The sequence below is a fragment of the Typopeltis vanoorti genome, chromosome 2, assembly GCF_054136105.1.
Source record: "Typopeltis vanoorti isolate ZY-2024b chromosome 2, IOZ_Tvanoo_1.0, whole genome shotgun sequence".
Classification (NCBI taxonomy): Eukaryota; Metazoa; Arthropoda; class Arachnida; order Uropygi; family Thelyphonidae; genus Typopeltis; species Typopeltis vanoorti.
In genome coordinates, this window is record NC_143550.1 from 46431917 (window position 1) to 46453898 (window position 21982).

The window sequence follows — 21982 nt, forward strand, 5'->3', positions numbered from 1 at the left end:
GAGTATCTCCAGTATGTTGTTTATATCATTAAATAGGTTATTAACAACTACAGTTTCATTTTGATTCACCGATTAATAATGTTAAAATATGAAAGAGGTTACATTATTTCTGGTTTATGAGGATAAATTCCATTGTTTGGATTAAGATGATTATTTTTTTTAAAAAAGATAAAAACTAATTATGATAGTCTAAAAGAGTAAGAGAGATGATTGAACATGCCAAATGCTGTTTTCAAAACATGTTCTTGTAATACGAGTATTTTTGGTCTGTTAAATAACAAATAATATATTTGCATTAATTTTTCCTCACACGTTTTGGTGTTTGCAGAATATATGAGAATATTTTGGGAGTTTTGAATTATAGCGGAAGCATCTATGGCTTTTTAAGCTAGTGTATTATATCTGATAAATTTCTGGTTATTTATCGATTGTTTGTGGGATCGATAATCAGAATATGAAACTGTCTCTAACTCCTTTATTTATATATTCTAGCATATGTATGCATAATAAATAAAGATTTTTATTAAAATGCATTTTCAAATCCACTACAGGCATTAAGAGCAGCTGCAAAACTTATCTATTGACAAATACTTTAAAACTTCTTTTTAAGGTTATCAAAACCTTTATACTAATAGATTAACTCGTTACTTTCATACGGAGAACTATAACAGTTTCTCTCCAAATGAGGATTTCGCACCACTTAATTCTCATAATAGAAAAAGAGTCCCACTTGGCATAATTAACTCGACGTAATCCTAACCAGCAACTAACCATCGACTATTTAGCTTTAGATCTTTGCTGTTTGTCCTACTTTTTATCAATTTCAACAAACTAAGCACAGCACATTTTCCTCACTATGCTGTTACGAAAACAAAAATTCCCTATAGGAGCAATTATGTTTTCAATGAAAACAAATTCTTTCTACTTAATACTGAAAGGTAATATGATTGTGAACAATAATAAATAAAACATAGATTCATGATGGTTTGGGAGTTCTTCTAATCGATGATAAAAACTTTGCATTCCTTAAAAGTAATGATCTTCAGTTTGAAATGCAGCAGTTAAGGGAATGGATCGACAAAATCATGGCAGCCATTCAACAAATACGAAAAAGAAAGAATTTATGCAGTGTGTGTGTGAGAGAGAGAGAGAGAGAGGATGCTGCAATAGAAGCTTTTAAGATAGCGATAAGAAATACCATTATTATTGGCAAGAAGAGGTGATGTTGAAAACATGTATTGATATTTATTTTTCAAAAATTAAAAAAGGAAGAACTGAAATTTTCTTTTGGATTATGGCTCCGATGTTTCGCATATTTAAAATACCATGAGTTGTTCCTTTAAGAAGAAACAGAACACTGTTTTTATTCGAATTTTTTAAAAAGATGGATCTATTTTACTGGAATATATTTTATTATTTTGAATAATGCTTAGTAATTAATCCCTAATATAAAATCTTTGAGAATTAGCTTTGCTATAGTAATATTTTTTGTTATTATTACATATGTTATATACATTTGTTTACATGATACATCCTTGATTACATATTTTTCTTTTAAAAGAGTCAATCCTTTTTTTAAATTAAAATTATGATTAATAATATTTTTTTATATAGCGAACACACATTTATCAGTTATACACAAAAGTGAAATATATATATACTTTCCATAAAATTATATATATCAAGCATTTATACGAAAAATCAATGTTAAAGCCAATATTATTCTTAATTAATAAGTACAGTACAGTAGAGTACAAAGTTTCCTGGTAAACCGCGTTCATCAAACTTAACAAAGTTATTTAGCTTTGTCAGTTGGGATAATAGCTTACACACTGTTTCCACAGTAGCTCTTTAAATGAAATGTACGGTTAAGTAATTACTCCACTCATAAAATAAGACTGGGATATAAATATGAGCATAAACACACAATGAGTTCTTCGACTCACTTTAAGAATTTCTAACCACTAATTTCCTGAACATTTCATAACCTGGCGAGTTGAGTAGACGCTTTGAGAATACACACGACGTATCGCATACGACCTATGACTGAGCATCTGCAGTGATCGCTAGTTCATAAGTAGTATAGAAATAGAAGACCCGACAGAACATTAATAAAAAAAATGAATTTTAATTAGGAAAATATTTTTGGAAAATTTTCTAGTTGTTTTTTCCTTTTTCTTTGGGGGGAAGGGTCCCATTGCCCCCTCCCCCCGGGTGCAACACTGCATGCCAATATTATATTCTTAAATAAATCTAGTACAAGGCTTCAGGACTCGGGTTTTTCGTCCACCAGAATAGGCAAACCTTTTCCGTGCACATACGCATCAATAGCCATAAAAAATGTCCCCCCCCCCAATGGCAGATTCAGCATAAACGAACTAACAGAGGACTTCCAATCTGTTATACTCCATGGAAGAAACGTTGGAACCGGTGCGTTTCGTGCGGGAGGAGAGGAAGTTACTTTGAAGGTAATCACGGTGTATCAGACGATTAACTGAATACACAATTTTATGAGAATTTTGTTCATTACTTTTCAGCTAGACTTCGTAGATCATCTCGATTAATATTACAGTAGCGTATTCTTGGAACTTTACTAAAACATGGAGATAGTTTATATATATATATATATATATATATATATATATATATATATATATATATATATATATATATATATATATATATGGATAAAAATAATGTGGATCACAATGCTTTATATGACAGTGAAAATGATATTCTTAATTTAGAAGTAGAAAATTAACTTGATAGAGTCAGTAATGGTGACCTAAAAACTGGAGTTATAATTTCGTCAAAAAACCTTGTGTTTGCTTAATCTGAAAATTTCAGATACCTGTCTGTCCTTTCCCTTATGACATAACGGACTGAATCTGAGTTAGTAGGTGGTTTCATATTTCATACGAAGTGAAAGCGTATTTTAATTATTTAGTTATTTATTTCTGGAATAATAATAATAATTTTTTTTTATTATGTCTCAGTATAAGTTACATACAATAATAATATTTACAGTATTTACAATAAGGATTATACAGAATTTTTTTTATTTTTTTTTTATGTCTCAGATGAATTGCATACATAGTTGCTGTAGTAATTATATGTATATAATATTTATAACGCATTACAAGTGTGTATAACAGATACTTGCAAGTTAGTAATTTTCTTCCTCGAAGCTTAGCAGAGCTTATCTGAGGAAGATAATAGATGACAGAGGGTGGTGGTTTCATGGTTGTGTTCCTATAGTGGTCACAAGCCAGGTGTTGATTTTACTGTTTGTTGGTACGTGCTTGAAAGACTTCGTCTGCTATTACAGTTTAACTTTTTTTTTTTGTGCAAATAGAGTTGGATTTAGACATGGTGTGTTTGTTTCTTTGTGTTCTTGTAGTGGTAGTTTTTTGAGAGGGGGGTTGTCGTAGGTTTGTGTGTGTGTGTATGTGTGGTGGGGGAGAGAGAAACAGGAATTGCTCTAATTTTCATTCTCGCTATAATATTTATATAGTGCCTGTTTCAGCTCTCTGTATGTTCCTAGGTTTCTGTTGTCGAACGGCATTTTGTTTATCATGTCAGGTACGTAGAAGTTTCGGGTGGCTTTGCCGTGGTGATTGTTGTACTTATATGTTATGTAGTTTGTTGACTGTGGTCTTGTTATTTGATATGTTGTTCTGGTTACTCTATATGTTGGGCTGTAGTAGTGTTTTAACATGACTGTGTAGTGGCGTAAGTGTTTCACCTTAAATATTTTGTGTTTTGTCCATGCTTCCTGCATAAGAGTGGGGTGTTCCCAGAATATCAGTTTTATCATTTTATCTTGCAACCATTGTAGCCTGTTAAGTCTGTAGTCTGTGCAGAATGCGTATGATGTGATTGCATATCTTAAAATGTTTTCACATAATGCTTTATAGATTAGTATTTTTATGTGGGTTGGGGCAATGTCTTTTAATCTGTATAGTTTGCTTGCTATTATCCTAAGCTTGGTATGTAGGTAGTTTGTATGGCTATTCCAACTTTGATCTGCATCGAAGTGAAGTCCAAGGTAGCGTGTTGTTTTCACCTGTGTGATGGTTGTGATTTTAGGTTCTGCGCTTTGTGTATAGGGAGATGGATGTCGGATAGTGAGATATTTAGTTTCTATGGGCAGGATTTGGGGGTTTTTGAATACCATTAGCTTTGTTTTTCCAGGGTATTGGACAAAAGAAGACCTGGACAAATTGGACCGCAGTTAGAAACCAATGATATTCTTCACTCGAAAGTTAAACAACAGGCAGCGTCAGAATACATCAAAAGAGTTAGAAATATTCTGAAAACAAAATTAAATGGATTAAACACAATTAGAGCAATGAATTCTTGGACTATGCAGTGATCAGATACACAGCTGGCATAATAGATTGGACAAATTGGACCGCACAACTAGAAAATTAATGACTATGCATCATCCATTACATCCACGAAGTGATGTTGACCGGTTTTACCTACCAAGGAGAATAGGTGGATGAGGTCTTCTGCAAGTGAGACAGACTGTGAAAGAAAAAGAAATTAGCTTAAGAAGTTACATCGACAATAGCTCTGCGCCAATGTTTCAAGCAATTACACAAGAGGGCCTTCTAAAAGCAACAGGAAACAAATCCGATTACAAATAGGAACAACAAAATAACGGATATGTGCGCTGGAAAAATAAACCCTTTCATGGCCAATTTCTTCGAAATACTGAGGACGAAATTGACGTGAAAAAGACATGGCAATGGCTACAATACGGATCCATTAAAAAAGCAGCAGAAGGATTTATTCTAGCAGCTCAAGAACAGGCATTACAAACTAATGCAATCAAAGCAAAAATTTTGAACATCAACAATAACAGCAAATGCAGATTATGCGATCAGAAAGATGAGACTGTAGAACATCTAATCAGTGCCTGCAGCAAGATAGCTCAAACTGACTATAAATACCGCCATGATCAAGTGGCCAAAATAATTCATTGGCATGTATGCAAAAAATATGGCTTTCCTACTTCTGATAACTGGTGGAAGCATAAAATTGAGACAGTATTGGAAAACGAAACAGCAAAAATTCTCTGGGACTTTAGAATACAAACTGATCGGCATTTGGAACACAATAGACGTGACAATTATCGAACATCGACAGGTTTGGATTATCGGTATCGCAGTATCCAGTGATAACAACATTAACAACAAAGAACTTGAAAAAAGTACTAAATATCGAGATCTGGCAATTGAAGTTGGCCGCTGTGGCTTAAGCACACCAAAATCATCCCAATAGTTATCGTTGCACTTGATGGAATTTCACAGAAGCTATCCACCTATTTATAGCAATTAAACATCAACGAAGTGACCCCATATGACGTACAAAAAACAGCATTATTTGGAACAGTCCATATTTTACGACGCTACCTGACGGACTATTCTTAGATTCTTGGGCAGAATCTGAATTGCTCTGTATCATCAGTGAAATTGTTGTTTAGATGATATCTTGTTTTGACTGTGTATCAATTATGTGAATGAAATATTTTTTTAATATGTATTTATTTATTGATTGCTAAAATATTTATACATACAATAAACATCTTGTGTGATATTGCACCTTATAATTTTACAGAGTTCAGCACAAAGTGCTGCATTTCCTACATTGGATTTCAATTAAAATTTTTAATAATACTTTTTTGCCTTTATATAATGTTTTTTACAACACATGCTCTTCTAATATTAAAATGAAGATTATACAGAATTTTTTGTATAATTTTTTATTTTTTATTTTATTTTTATTTTATTTATTTTTTTTTAAGTTTGAGAAAGAGTGATTATACATAACAATTTCTGCATTTGCTTATAGGGATTACTTGTAGATGAGTGAGGCAAGTTAATCCCACCTACTTCGAAGCTTGGGTTAGCTTTTATGAAGAGAGTGGGATTTAGCCTTCACTATTTGTGTTGTTGCTACTGTTTATGTATGGGATGTAGGCATTGGATGCTAGTGATTTGTGATGTGTATATTAGTGTTAATGGTTTCTGAACTTTGTTGGTATATTTTCCAGAGTTCGTTTTTTAATGTTCTGTAGTTATCTACGTGTTTTAACTTTCTTGGTAGGTTGTTGAATTGCGTGGGTATCTGATGCGATCTCACAAAAGAACCGTATGAGTTGTTGAAGGGTGTGGGGATGTAGAGAGTTGTTGTAGGTGTTACACGATATGTGTCTCTGTTGTTTCGATAGGTGATGTTAAACTACTTCCTTGTTAATGTCATGTAGTGTTTCAGGTTTTTAATGCTCAGAATTCCGTGTATCGCCATGTACTTATCGGATATTGGTTGTTGCGTGTAAGGTGTCCAGATCACTGTTGACACGATTTTCCTGTGTAGTGTTTCTAAACTTTCTGGAAGAGTTTTGTTGCGATGATCCGGAGTTTGGTGTGTAGGTATTCTATATGTTTTGTCCATTTAAGGTGGGAATCTATGTAGAGACCGAGGTATTTTGCGTGTGTTACAGGTTTTATTTCGGAACATTGGCAGGTATTTTTGTTGTTAATGCAGCGGTATGTGTGACAATGTATCGATAGTGATTCGGGGCGTATGATTCTTGGGTTGTGTATTATGTTTTGGTGCCATTGATTAGAATTGCGTTTTGGTGGAAGTATGTTGTGATTTCGTTTAGGTCTTGTTGTGCTTTGCAGAGAGCTGTGTTAATGTCTGTGTGGATTGCTAGTAGTGCAGTGTCATCTGCGTATTGAAATATTTGACTTCTTATGGATATGTTATGAACATCGTTAATGTATATGTTGAATAGAGTGGGTGATAATATGGCACCTTGAGGTACACCGTGTTTTACTTGTGTACTCCGACTGTGACATGTGCCTATTTTTGTTACTTGTGTTCTGTTTGAGAGGTAGTTCTTGAACCATGTATGCAGTGTTCCTCTTATACCTATTGAGTATAGTTTGGTGAGTAGTATGTCATGTTCAGGTGTGTCAAATGCTTTGGTTAGGTCCAGCAGTATGAGGACGGCGTACTTGTTTTTGTCGAGAGCTTTGTTTATTGTGTCGGCGATATCTTCTAATAAAGTAATGGTGCTTTTTGTTTTCTGAAAGCCGTATTGGTTTTGTGAGATGATGTTGTACTTCTGTAAACAGTTCTGTAGTCCGGTGAGTGTTATTTTTTCTAGAATTTTTGAGATGACTGGTAGTGTAGCTATTGGTCTGCAGTTCTGAGTATCGTTTCTTTTGCGTGTTTGTATATTGTCGTAATTACTGCAGTTTTTAGTTGTTGTGGAATAATGCCTGTGTCGAATATTATGTTCACGAGTTTCAAACGTATTGGATTTATTTATTCGAAGTGTATTATAAGGTCTGTGAGTCTTATTTTGTCTATTCCTGGAGTGGTCTTTGGTTTTAGTTGTAGGATTGCTTCCTTCAGTTCCTGTTTTGTTATGGGTGGAAAATACATCGTTTGTTGTTGACTTTGTGTCGGGAGTTTTTTGTTGATCGTTGGTAGTTTGTCTTTTTTGAGTTGTGTGATGTTGTTTGTGAAAGCATGGTTAAATTAGTCTGCTAGTTCCTCTTGGTTTGTGTCCTGACCGAAGCATTTTGCAATAAAATCTTGTGCTGAAGTTTTCCTTTTTCGGGTTACTAATTCGTTGAGTGTAGCCCATGTTTGCTTAATATTGTAGTTATATTCCATGAATTTTTGGAAGTAGTAGCGCCTTTTTTGCCCAACAAATTTTTGTTGTTAGTTTATTTCTTGTGTATTAAATAATAATAATAATAATAATAAAGGTAGGAACCCTTGAAGAAAGTTTGGTAAGGTGCGTGTCTAATTATTCATTTGTAACGCGGATCTTCTTTCTCGTCTCCTTACATACAAAAGTCCTATACCTTCGTGCTGTGCTTACTCTTAAGAAGTGTGGACATGAAAAACAAGCTGCATTTTGTACTCTTATCAAACATAACGCATGGATTAGCTGATGCAACAACACACAACTAGTGTATATTTTAACTAGACTTAACTAGGATTAATTTAAGAATTGGTGGTCTATTTTTAACTAGACTAGCAGCTGTCGTTTCGATCTTGGGATTCATTTAAGAATTGGTTCGTTTAACTGCGTTGAATTATTGCAGGCTGCGATATACTTGTGAATCAGAATAGTGACGCTACAGACGATAACTATCTAGTTGCAACTACTAATCCACTGTAAAGAACAGTTTCATCATACACGAAGACACTCATTACTTTAGACATATTAGTCCACAAACAGATGATTTATGAAGATGCTCATACCATAAAATAATTCAGTAACTTTGGTTCTAGTGAGTTGCTTCCTGTAGTGCAACCAAATTTTACCTTGACCTGCCCGTAACACCTTGAAGTTAAACAAGTAAATGGCTAGTGTTGAATTCAAAAATTTTCTGTAGTTTTAATATAAAAATTAATCCAAAAATCTTGCATTCGCTTGTGAGTCAGAAGCAGTGTCCATTCTAAAATACGTTTCAGAATTTCTTTTGGAAAGAACGGATTAAATTCAAATATGGAATTTAAAAAAAAATATGTTATTTAAGAAGATCAGAACTACAATTATTAGAACTCTAGAACTATCATATCACTATTTGAATTATATGCTTGTCAACCTTAAAATATTAGAGTAATTAAATAAATAATAGTTTGAAAAATTTAAGTACCTTTGAACTATTTGAATTTTCGTCCTTCCTGAAAACCAAGAAATAAGTTCATCTTCAGTGTTGAATATAAATGGCTAAAAAGTAAGGAAATCTGTAACGAACCTGTTTAGCTCTTTGCAGATCTGCAGGTGTGAACTTACAAAGAGCTTACACATTATTATTGCTTCTGAATTCATACAAATTCAATTGTCGTAAAATTACACTGATGTATTTTTAGAAATGTAACAGTAATCTTACGGTAAGATAAACGATATCAAATAGTTCCAAAAGCTGTCTAGAAATATTAATTGCAGTTATTCATATAGAGATATAATTTTAACAGAATTTATTTTAACTGTAAATGAATCATTTAATGTTATTCTGTTCATCAAGTAACTCCATAACATACACTGTATGTATGTTGTTAATTATATAAACACTGATATTAATAAATGAAATCCGCCCATCAGATGCCGTACAGTCACTCCGTTCCTCGGTGATGTGCCACACCAACCCTCGATAAGTGATCCTGTTGTACGATTTTTCGTGGAGGCTTCACTCTCTGAAGATCAGTCACTCGAGATCCACCATCCATCCATCTAATTGAGGATCTACTCCTTCCTCATTTTCAGGAACTTAACTTTCTACTGTATTACTGTTTCGAGTGGTCTTCCTTCCATGTATTCAATGTGTTCAAAGTATTTCAGCATTCTTGTGCCAATATCTTTAACAACATCTTTATTACTATTATTACTATTACGTAACATCTCCAGGGAGTCCAACGACTCATCGAGGGAGGGCACCTACTCTACAACTCTCTGTCTCCACACTCAATCCACCAACTACAACGAACTGCAACTATCATCATCATCTACACCAACGCCATCTACCGACCATCATCACCACTATTATTTTCACAGACAATCTTTAGTTCCCAGTATTATATTTTAATATTCAACAAAAGTATTTAAGAATAGAAACTCTCTGACAATAACCCAAAATATTAAATGGGGATACTTTAGTAGTGCATATCCGACACATTCTTCTCACTAATGGAAAAGAAATATATTTTGGCGTTTGTTAAATATTAACTCGTATGTTTCTATTCATAAATACTTTTCTGTTATTTTTTTTAATGTTTTTGTGATTAAAAGTTTTTTTTTTTTCACAAAATCGGAGCGCTATTATTATTTGCCATTGGCTTTGCAGGTGTGTGAGTGATGTAAAAGTAAAAATACAAAAACTGTCAGGGACCTTCTCTTATAATAATTCAGTTCGATAATTAAGTTTGAGTACGATCTTTCCAAAAATAGGTTTCTTTATTTCAATAAACAAAGATCTTTTTTGATGGAGAAAATAAAAAAATAAATAAAATGTTGACAACTAATGTCAGCCATCTCAACGTCAAGTTATAACAGAAAAAAAAAAAAACACGTAAGTTTGTTAATCGTGACAGCCGTCAGTGCTTTTTAGCAAGTGTTGACTGTTCCTCGTTACGACGTCCAACAACGTGTAATAAACGCTTCGCCGAGTTACGACAATATTCGTTTTGATGATATTTTGCGTAAAGGAGTTGAAATCAATGATCATGTAGAAAATGTGCGACCAAAGTCTTTTTAACTGCGTTTTCTGATAAACTTTCAAATAATAAAAATAAAAGAAAAGGCTGAATTATTTGAAAATCTTGACAAATTTGCATTTCATGCAGTCTTCAGTACAGTATTATCACTATCTTACTATCAACGATATGAATAAGTCGAATCGAACAATGCCTCAATAATTCAGATATTAGAAAAAGTCAGTCTGTTTTTCAAGTGTTGCTTTTTATCTAATAACCTACTTTCTTCTTAATGGTAAGAAATACGGTTCTCTTTGTCTGTGGATTCTTTCCTAGCATCAGCAGAAACATTATTAGTGTCATTAGGTGACACGAAGAAATCGGATATATTTCTTATTGCCGCTAACAATCACTATAAACTTCAGCAGAAACCAACTGCCACAAATGACCAATTCAGACATCGCAAAGATCAACTCTTTAAACCGAAAAAAAATTTGAAAAGTCAGAAAACTAAAAGAAGTGTTTTTATGTCGAACACTTGTCTTTAGATGGTAAACGTAAGAGCGAAATATTTAGACCAAATTAATATTATCTGTAGAAAAAATGTTTAAAAGAATTTAAAAACAGAGACTTAGCTACATTACTTCATCTGATTCAACTTTATTCTTTTAAATTGTAGCTTTTTGGTTTGAGGATAAATTATCATGACATTAAGTTTACTATTGTATTGCTTTGTATATAATCATATCAATATATTTATTTATTTTAGGTGAGTGTTCCCCGATTGCACTATATGATCCAATATTGGCCATACGTCAGGTATGTACAGTATAAGTGTGTTCAAACTTATCTGAACTTTTATTACTAGCATGCAGTTTGCACATATATAAAGAGATTTTATCTTTTTCTAATTCTTTACCGATAGATGTGTATTGCATACTTCCTTATAAATGTTACTCGTGATCATATTTATTTAAATCAAACAAACTTAACTCAAATAGAAGTAGTGATAGCAGTATTACAACCACAATCAAAACGTCAATCGTCTTCTACACCTTCTTCACTCCGGTTTCCATGATATATGGCTCTGCTTTAAGATTATATAAGATGCACTCGTTGCAAAGCATTTCAGATATCAGTAAGTAGAGAACAGCAGCTACTAGAAATGAAAACAACTTCTATTTGGTCAAGAACTGCATTTTCTTTGCTCTATTTCCATTGTACTTATAAAGGTTACAGTATTTCCGTTTAGAACTTTCTATCATCGACTAGCCTTTGTTCCACTTCGCATCATTCCAAAGGGTTCCCATTACCTTTTCACAGCGATCAAATGCATAGTGATCTTCACCGAGAGTATTGCTGTTCGATGAACACGCACACGGAACGAGAAAAACGCAAACGTACCTCTCTCTCTTTTTCTCTCATTCCTTTCATATGTTTACCAATTTCATCTTTTCTGAACATATCAGAACCACTTTGATCATCCATCACATACCTTGTAGTAGTCGAGCATTGTTAAACCCGGCAACGAAGGTTTCGTAATAAACCATGTCTCGGATCAATGATATTCTATAGCAGTACGGATGTTTGCCGGTAGGAGGCGATTGTGTATATTGAACTAAAATAGCTTGTTCTTATTCTGTGGAAGGAGGTTCGATTATCGAGTCTTATATTTGAAGATATAATGCATGAATGTGCAACTTGTGTAACCTTAATGTCGTTTTTGGTAGCGAATGAATCTGCATTACTGTAGTAATTTAATACGATTCGCTTAAAGAAAATATATATGAACATACAAGAATTCTGTTTGAAATGTAGATGATTTCCTTTATTCGAATTATCCATATTATTGCGCTTGCAAGAATTAAACTTATGGAAATAACAATCGAGAAATCTGAGCTACGTAACAGACGTCATGAATGTTTCATTGTGTAGTGCAAAATATCTAAGACTCTGCATTCAGCTGACTGCAGAGCGAAATATAACAAACAGTATTGTGAAGAATGTAAAATGAAACAGTGTAGTAATATTGATGTAGGAAACTTCGCTCTATCATTAATAAGAATCCGTGGTAGCCCCGTTCGTTGCGTCTTAGACGAGACTCGAGCCTAGGTCTTTCCAAGAAAAGACCTAGATTCTTCACAATTATGTCCATTTATGATTTAAGGATGTTTCTAGACAGTAAAAATAATTTTTTTTATTACGAATACAAATATCGTCTTAAAGAAGCAAGTTTTTATTTGGAAATAACTTCTTAGGCTTTAACTTACACTCTCGCGAAAGTTTTCTCGATACTAGAAGACGTCAACATCTGAATCTCTCACAATTAGAAGAAATCTTCACTACTTAAAAATATGTTCGATTTTTAATATAATACTTAATCACAGATGTCTTCTGTTATACTTAACCTTACCTTCACCTTCTAGACGTTCTGTTTATTACGAATTATAAAGTGTTCAGATAAATTACGCCTATAAACTAGTGAAGGAAAATATAGTGTACACAGTTTTCTTGTTCAATCTCCTTAAAAGTAGTTTTACATTGTAGCAAGGCTGAGATCGCATTCTTATTTTATATATTTTATTTTATGTATCTGGCAGGAGTCGAATAATGCATTCAACACCATACAAAACTCTGCATATAACTAACAATCGTGATGTTCCTTCTAAAGTTCAACTTTGCTTCGTACGCCCTCTATGATAAATCATTTCACTTAAATCGAAATTGCATCTAAAAATAAAGTGAACACTATTTATTTATATATTGTTGTATGGAAATACCGAATATATGAATATAAATTTGAATGAAAATCACTTGGCGAAAGACAAAATCTCGTTTATTTTCCACACACACAATCACTATATAAGACTAAACACAATCTCTGTAAAATAAGATTTCTATCTCATCTTCTTTGATCGGAATTTCAATGGAATCTTTAATCCTTCTTAATTAAAAACTCAGTTTCTTTCAAGGAAAGAAGAAGACGGGGACAAATTCAGTATCGTTGATTTATCTTCTCTTGTTTCCACCTTAATACCAATCATCTTCTTTATCCAAACTTTCTTTTTTTTTGTTATAATTTCATCAGAAGCTCTTTATAACTGAGACTCTTTCATTCCCAGCTCATCGATCCATGCACTTATGGAATGACCGACTTAAGAAAATTGAATTGTTTTGATTAGGTGTACCTCTCTCTCTCTCTCTCTCTCTTTCTTATCCCTCATCTACTTCCCGTGTTCCACAGCCACATGCAGTCTCAGGAGAATATAATCTTTAAAGAAACAACCCATCTTCGACCGTTCCCGTGTGCACTTTGTTCCCTCGCTGCATATATTCGCCCAAACAATTTCTGTAAACCGCCGATCATCGGAGCAGAAATGTTATCCGTCCCTTATGCTGCACATAATCCGCTATCTGTCCCCCTCGATTAGCGACGTCTCTGTTTATCCTAAGGGCGCGCGCGCGCGCGAGATGCGGACAGAGCACACCCGATATCCTCCGGAAGGGAAGAACAAGGAAAAATACCATTATGCCAATCATGGAAGATTACGATTCGGATGTATGGAGCTAATCGTCCGTCAATGGCGATCGCTGTAAAGTAGCAAGTCTTGTAGAGAGGGAAAGACTCGATGTTTGCTTAGGACTCTTTGGAGTTAAGGAGTTTAAGTAGCTCGAGGGAGTCAACGAAGGCCGAAAGGAGTGATAAGGTACAGCAATAGCATTTTGATTAATAGGCTCAGCTGTGCGGCACAACGCATCTGTTTTCTTTAGGTTATTGTAATCTCTAGCAGGCATCAACCAGATCAGTTACATTTGACTTCAGCTCCTCATCATACATCAATGAGCCGAGATGCAATCTCTTTCGTTTTACTCGAGTCTCTGTTGACTTCTACTGGTCTTAAATTAGTAACCGATCATACCTGTTAGGCCTTTGAGTTTAGTGGCCATAAATAACGACTCGTTAATTGATGCGACTTGTATAACTGCATAAACGTGATACTTCAATGAGATAAGTTTGCGTTGGTGGCAATACTTAGAGTGCTGAGTAACGGTGGGTTGAGTGGTTCTATTTATGCATCTATGCTTATACTTCATAATATATTGAATAGTTTTGAAGAATTATTAATTTGACCTACTAAGGCAGAATGTATCTTTCAAAGCTGTGGCTTTAGTACTTCCTCTATGACGATTGACTCACTAAAACAAGGATATACTGAACTCATTTAACTGAAATGCTAATACAAAACTGTAAACAAACATTTGCTACTGCACTCTTCCTGTTATTGCTATCTCATTCTATTAAAAAAGATTCAGAATAATAATCTAATTATTAAAAATTTATAGCAATTGATGACAAGAGTATACGAAAGATACCAAGCTATTTTAAATATAAACCTGGTTTTGTTTTACTCCATTTCCCAAGTAAGCAAACAAGTCAGTCAAGTTTGTGCCTGCAAGTTTAGCTGACCCTGCACGTAGTGCAAGTCAGGGCAACTCGTGGTAAAGGGAGTAGTATAAGCTCTGATCACTATTCTTAATATTTACCCTTAATGCAAAGCACAGCTCCTGGAGGAGATGTATGATGCTATGTATTAAAGGCAAGGGCCACTACCCAGACCGGTTTCAATCTTTATTGAGGTCTTGTCATTGGGAGCCAGACTAAGAAATACTAAGTTTTAAATAATACAGAGCTTATAAATATTTTACCAAAACAAGTTACCATAAAGTGCTTTGACCTTATTAAATAAAAATCTCAGGATGAGAGATAGATGTAGAAAGTTTTTTACCTTGGGTATAATATATGTTAAAGATACCAAGCTTGGAATCTTTAACATATATTAAAAGTAAAAAATTTTCTAAAAGAGTATACTAATTTTTTTCTACGTAAATAAGCAATATTTACGTAGAAAAAGACCTCAACGATTAATAGTTGAGGTCTAAACGACATGTAGTTGTAGAAAATGGATAGAAATAAATATTTTTACATTTTCAGAAAAGACAGTACATAAATATTCCTTCCACAACGCAGGCGAATAAATTTGTTTGTTTGTGTATGATGTTCTGTTTTCAGCGATTTGCATACTAGTATAGAAGGCTGTGTTTATATTGCGAAAACTTAACTCTTCTCTCTTTTTTTTACCTACACTTCAAAGAACTTCTGTTTTCTGCTGCTTTATAAAGTAAATTTGTCAGAGAACTGAATACAAATGAGAATATATTTATTCCATACACATCGCATGTGTGACTACGTAAAATATTCATTTTATATTCAGTAGGCTTGCTATTGAATATGAAAGGCAAAGTTACGTTATTATAAAAGGCTTGCTAAAGATCATCTCGTATTTCTCAATGTTCGTTAACAGCAGATAATCGCTATAACTTCTGTTCGTGATTTTATATTTTCTATTTTCACTTGTTTCGATTAAATTCATGAAAGCAGACTTTTTGTTCGTTGTCTTGAACAATGTATTTCATGCATAAAATTGGTTATCACTTAATAATCTCTCTCTCTCTCTCTCTCTTAGCTTTTGCAAAATAGCGATGTAATATTGCGGATAAAAATGTGTTAACTTGGCACACAATCCATTCTTCAACAGATTAAAAAATCACTTTATCTTAACTTTGAGCCTCCGTAGCTCAGTCAGTATACATTAAGCCTTTGGTCGGAAAGACCTGGGTTCGATTCCCGTCAGTGACGTGAGGAACCTTTATCTAGTCTCTTTCGATTAAATGCGAATTAGCCGGTTTAATACGGAGGTGGGGTTTTTTTTTCATCCGGAAACTCGGGCCTACACGGTAAAAGTGTAAGTCTACGCGTGAGCATAAATTATGATTAGGAGAATCTTATTTTAAAGCAAAGCTGAGATGTATTGCTGTTTTAAACATTTCATTAGTCTGCATGCCTGCTTTGCTAAGTTTCCGATAATATTTAGTGACCAAATGTTGCCTGTAAGCCTACAAATTGAAATGAGATAAACGCAGTTATACAAAATCATTGGAAAAACATCAGTGATCCACTATTGGTAGATAGCTAATAAGAAGTGAACAACATAAGGATGACTCATATATATTACAACACAAATTTCATGATTCTGTCTCAAAATGTTTCTCAGTTACCTAATAAGAAATCATTTGAATGATATCTTGTATGTTCATTGAAATTACCAAATAGAGGAAAATATAAGAACCGTGTTGTTAGGAGCAGTGAAATGATTCTGCACTTGAAATATTTTAGAAAGATCAACTGTGTAATTTTATCTCTTACTGGATCGGATTTGCTATAATGTGTTGCTGATTTTCCCTTGAATTTCATTTCAGTTATGATCTTTTAATGACAAAATTTTCCAAATAGTTTTGAATAAAAGTGATATAACTAGAAGCTCTTTATAAAAGTAGAATTCCCAAATAGTGTTCCATTTCCTTGTGATTCTCCATACAGACTTGTAAATATTATTATTATTATTATTATTATTATTAGTAGTAGTAGTAGTAGTAGTAGTAGTAGTAGTAGTAGTAGTACGACCCGCACCGGTAATAATCCGTCTGAGAAGCAAGGCTACAAGAGACAATCTCATAAAAGCCAGCAGACTGAAAAAACCAGTTGTCAAGGATTTAAATGCATCGCAAGCCAATACGTCAATCTTTCTCTCTGAGTATTTAACACCTTTCAATCAGAATCTTTTGAACCAAGCAAGAAAAAAAAACAGAAAAAAAGTATCACTTTTTATGGATCAAAGACGGCAAAATATTCTTGAGAAATTCACAGACTTCAAAGTCTATACAAATAAAAAGCTCGGAAGATGTAGACAGGTTGCCAGAGTGAAACAAAAGACTCTAACTTAGTTCAATAAGAAGATCTCAACACAACAAAAATGAATGTGAACCATCAGATAGATGTAATTACACTAGAATACATCAGTAATTGTACTTTCGAATCGCTTGATGCATGGAAACAACACACAGTACAAGCGAGACGTCTCTCAATCTTGAATATTAACATCAGAAGCATCCGAAAACATTGGTTATTGTTACAGGCTTATCTGAGGAATTACACTGATATTATTGATATATTGATACTAACAGAAGTATCCATAACTAATGACGAAGTGACTTCTTTCCAAATTCCAGGCTTCCAACAACATAGATCATGCCGCCAAACAAAAAGAGGGGTGGAATATTAATATTTATCAAACAAAAATTAATAGCAAAAGAAACGGCCTATCAGTTTGAGCATGCTGAAACCCTTTGCCTCGAAATCACTAATACCACCAATAGACAGCATCCCATAATACTAAATGGTATTTACAGGCCAGCAAACCTTAACATGATAAAATTCTTGCATGAACTCAATTGCTGGCTTTGACGCCAAGAAATATGCACAACCGAACACCTAATGATAATTGGCGATATAAACATAAATATTGCAAACGAAAACCAGAACAACACTGTACAATACCTAGACACGCTATCCATGTATAATCTAATACCAACAATAACATCATGTACTAGAGAAGAAATATTCGGAAATACTATCACTGCCTCCTGTCTAGATCATATAAACGTCCGGGCACCACCAAACTGTTACTCTGCATCAGTCATAAAGTGCAAAGTAGCAAACCATTACTTCACCGCTCTAAACCTGCACACCAAGACAATATCAATGCAATGTCTCACAGAAGAAAAGCGACAAAAAACAATAATAGACGAAGAAATAGTCAACCACAAAATAAGAAAAACAGACTGGGAACACCTGGCATCAGATTCAGCAGATATCGTATACAACAACATTAAACTCACACTGGAGGAAACATATAACAAAGCTACAAAGAAAGTCAGAATTCGTTCAAAAACAACACAAAATCCTTCGATAACACAAAACTTAATCATAGAAATACACATAAAGGACGCTTTATGGAAAGAATTAAAGCGATATCCAAATAACACAGCTTTAAAAACTGAATATAAGATAACAAGGAATCGTCTTACAACACAAATTACAACATGCAAAAAGAAGCTATACAGAGGCAAAATAACCTCTGCACAAAATAACATGTAACAAACTTGGCATCTGATCAATGAGATACTAGATTGTGTTCCTAACACCACCGCCTCCAAAACCATAAAACACAGCTTCATGAAAGACGCCAAACCTATCCAACTAGCAAATGACTTTAACCAATACTTTGCAGACTCCATCCAAGAATGCACAGAAATATTCACCCAATCACAAAACGTGACCCTCCACTTGGACCACAATCAAAACAGACATTATGGTTCCCAACCATAAAAGAAGCAGAACTCCTCTCTGCAATAGATCAAATCAAACCAAACAAAGGCCAAGGAATTGATGGTATAAGACCTAAAGATATAAAGCAACATGCAACTAGTTTATATCCTATCCTACTAAAATTAATAAATAAAATATTTAAAACAGGACAGATACCAAGTATGCTAAAGACCGCCATAATCACACCCATATACAAAGAAGGAAAAAGAAATTTAATTAGCAATTACAGACCCATAGCAATATTACCAATTATCAATCAAATTATGGAGCGGATCATACTGAAAAAACTCACAGCATACACAGAGACCTTTCATATTATCCCCAAAACACAATATGGTTTTCAGAAAAATAAGGGAACAAAATCTCTCTTGGAAGACTTCGCAGAAGTAATTAATACCGCCTTAGACATAAACAAAATTCCCATGGTAGTCTTTATTGATCTAACTAAAGCATTCGATACACTCATACATCAAACCTTGTTAGAAAAGCTGAGGCATGTTGGAATAGACGGGCCTCTTCCCAGATGGTTTAAAAACTACCTTCAAATTAGAAAGCATATCACACGTATCGGATCAAACCGAAGCAGAGAGCGACAGTAACCTGTGGAGTACCACAGGGAGCTGTACTCTCCCCAACTCTATTCAACATTTACACGCACGATATTAATCAGCTACCACTCAAAGGTAAGATATTCCAATACGCAGACGATACAGCAATAATATCCATCCATAAGAACGCAAGCATAGCTCAAACAAATATGAAACATGACATAAATCTGATCATAGACTGGCTCACGAAAAACTCCATACACCTAAATTCAGAAAAGACAAAATTGATTATATCCAGAAATCCACTGACGCGACCAGTTGATAACAAATATATAACCATCCAACATCCACTTTCCAACATAAAAAACACACAGAACAGCAAAACCACTACAATCACTCAGGTTGAAACAATACGATACCTTGGAATTTACCTCGATGCAGATATGAACTGGAATAGCCACATAAACCATCTACACAACAAACTACGAACAATAAGTGGCAAACTCTACAGGTTAAAAAACATAGTTCCCATACGCCTAAAAACACTAATATACAAAGCACTATGCCAAAATATACTAAGATACGCTATAACAACGTATGCTTGCTTTCTGTGCACCCTACAAATTAAATAGATTAATGTTCTCTACAGTATAAAATGATAAAACTGATCTTTTGGGAACAAAGAAAAAATAACGACTTTATATATACTGCAATGTCAGAACACAAAATACTGACAGCAAAACATTTATGTCACTATGCAGCTTTGCTAAAATATTGTTTCGATGCCAACTACAGGACAGTCAGAAATACATACCGTATAACAAGACCTCAGACAACTAATTATATCACATATAAATACAATAATCACTACGGAAAGGCCACGCGAAACTTCTACATCCCAGACATGATAAACAAATTAGCTTTTGAATACAGAAACCATACTAACTACAATAGCCTGAAAAGAGCTTTAAGGACATACTATGAACAAGCAACACGCACCCAAAATACCATTCAAATTTAATGAAACACAATATACAGGGTGTTCGGGATAAATTTGACAGTTTCGTAAGGAAAAAGAAAATCTTCTTTGTATCTATTAAATTTAATGAATTGACAAAAAAACATTACAGGCAGAGTTAATTACAATACTATCAACAAGATTTACTCAAAATAACCACCATTAGCATCGATCACAGCTTCAATTCTGCTTCGGAACCTCGAACAAGCTGATGCTACAGTCTCCCTGGGAAGGGCCGCAAAAACTGTTTTAATTTTATCCATTAACTGGGCTTTTGTATTACTGGAAGTGCGATTGGTGTCTTTTTCAACTGCGCCCCATACAAAATAATCCATGGGGTTAAGGTCTGGGGAGTTTGGAGGCCAAACATTTGGACTGGTGAAGTCGTAGACATTTTCAGACAACCATTTTTGACTTTTCCCAGAGGTGTGGCAAGGGGCCGAATCCTGCTGCCATACATACGGCCTACCATTGGCTACCCTTGTTATCCAGGGCTTGACTACAGTTAGCAACTCCACGAACAAAGCCCGAATTCCAATGCCAGGGTTCTTCAACACCTGTTCCTGCAGATTTGCGAGGAATTCTGCTGTACGAACGCAATCAGATCGTCTGCTAGGGATCTTTCTTCTTGCTACATCCTCGTAGTCACCATTGCAAGTCTCTAGTTCATGCCTGATTGTTTTTACTGTATTCAGGGAGCATTGGGCAGCAGTCGTAATATCCTTATTTTGATGGCGGGCACGAATCATCATGATACAAGTTATTCTCTTCCATGATTCAGGTGGGTTCCAGCTATCCATCCTTTCTGACATCTTGTATATGAATGAAGAAGGGTCCAAACTTTTAAATGAAGAGAAGTGTATGTTAATACATGTAACTTACGGAAAAATATAATTAATTATAAATATGTCAAATTTATCCCGAACATCCTGTATTCGTTCAGTCTTCCAGTTCAGCGACGCATCAATACATCCCAAGTTTGTGTGTGTGTGTGTGTGTGTGTGTGTGTGTGTGTGTGTGTGTGTGTGTGTGTGTGTGTGTGTGTGTGTGTGTGTGTGTGTGTGTGTGTGTGTGCGCGTGTGCGCGTGTGTGCGTGCGTGCGTGCGTGCGTGTGCGCGTGCGTGCGTGCGCGCAAAATTTCTCAATCATAGATTTCGTAGCTTCCCAACACAGCAAAAAAAAAAAACAATAAATAATAACCGACTGGTGTCATCCTCAGATAAGCTTCGAGGATGAAAGCAGAGAAATTAGTTCTCATCCAAGATGTATCATATGTAACCAAATGCATGTAATGTACGTATCACATGAAAACCAATGTATGTAATGTAAGTGGTATGTGTAAACAAATGTAAGTAATGCATCATATGTAATCAAATGTATGTAATGTATGTAATAACTGTAACAAAAGTATGCAATATAGAGTGATTATATCCCTTGATATTTTATATATAAAGTGTAAAATTGCACTCTATATATACATTTCAAGGGATATTGTATATATAGAGTGCATAATCATCATTATGAATATTATAATATTATACGTTGTAAACAGTTATTGTTATTATTATTATTTAAGAAAACTTTATGTACAAGAAAGTATTTGTTATTCATAATTGTGTTTCTATAATGTATGTAATTTATCTAAGAAATAATAAAAATGTTAAAATAAAAAATAAAATAAAATAAAATTATTATTATTATTATCAGACTTCCAGGGAGTCACCATAAAGTTCATCATGCCATGCCGTAATATATTGTCCCTCTCCGCATTCAAAACACTCTCAGGTAATGCATTCCAATCACCCACCACTCTTCATGCAGAAAAGTTGCTCACCATTCCTTTGCTCAATTCTCCTTCTAAAGCTTCCGCGAATAACCTCTTGTTTTCCCTTTGTTTTT

At 34.2% G+C, this 21982-nt stretch overlaps 1 protein-coding gene across 2 annotated transcripts in view; it reads left to right on the forward strand.

Moving 5' to 3' along the window:
• LOC150108980 (uncharacterized) overlaps positions 1 to 21982 on the forward strand; it is a 180162-nt gene that overhangs the window by 102280 nt on the left and 55900 nt on the right. For both annotated transcript variants that reach the window (XM_090404717.1, XM_090404710.1), the window contains exon 2: positions 11000 to 11049. The gene's annotated coding sequence lies outside the window, so the exon portion shown is untranslated. The remainder of the gene's footprint in view (positions 1 to 10999; positions 11050 to 21982) is intronic.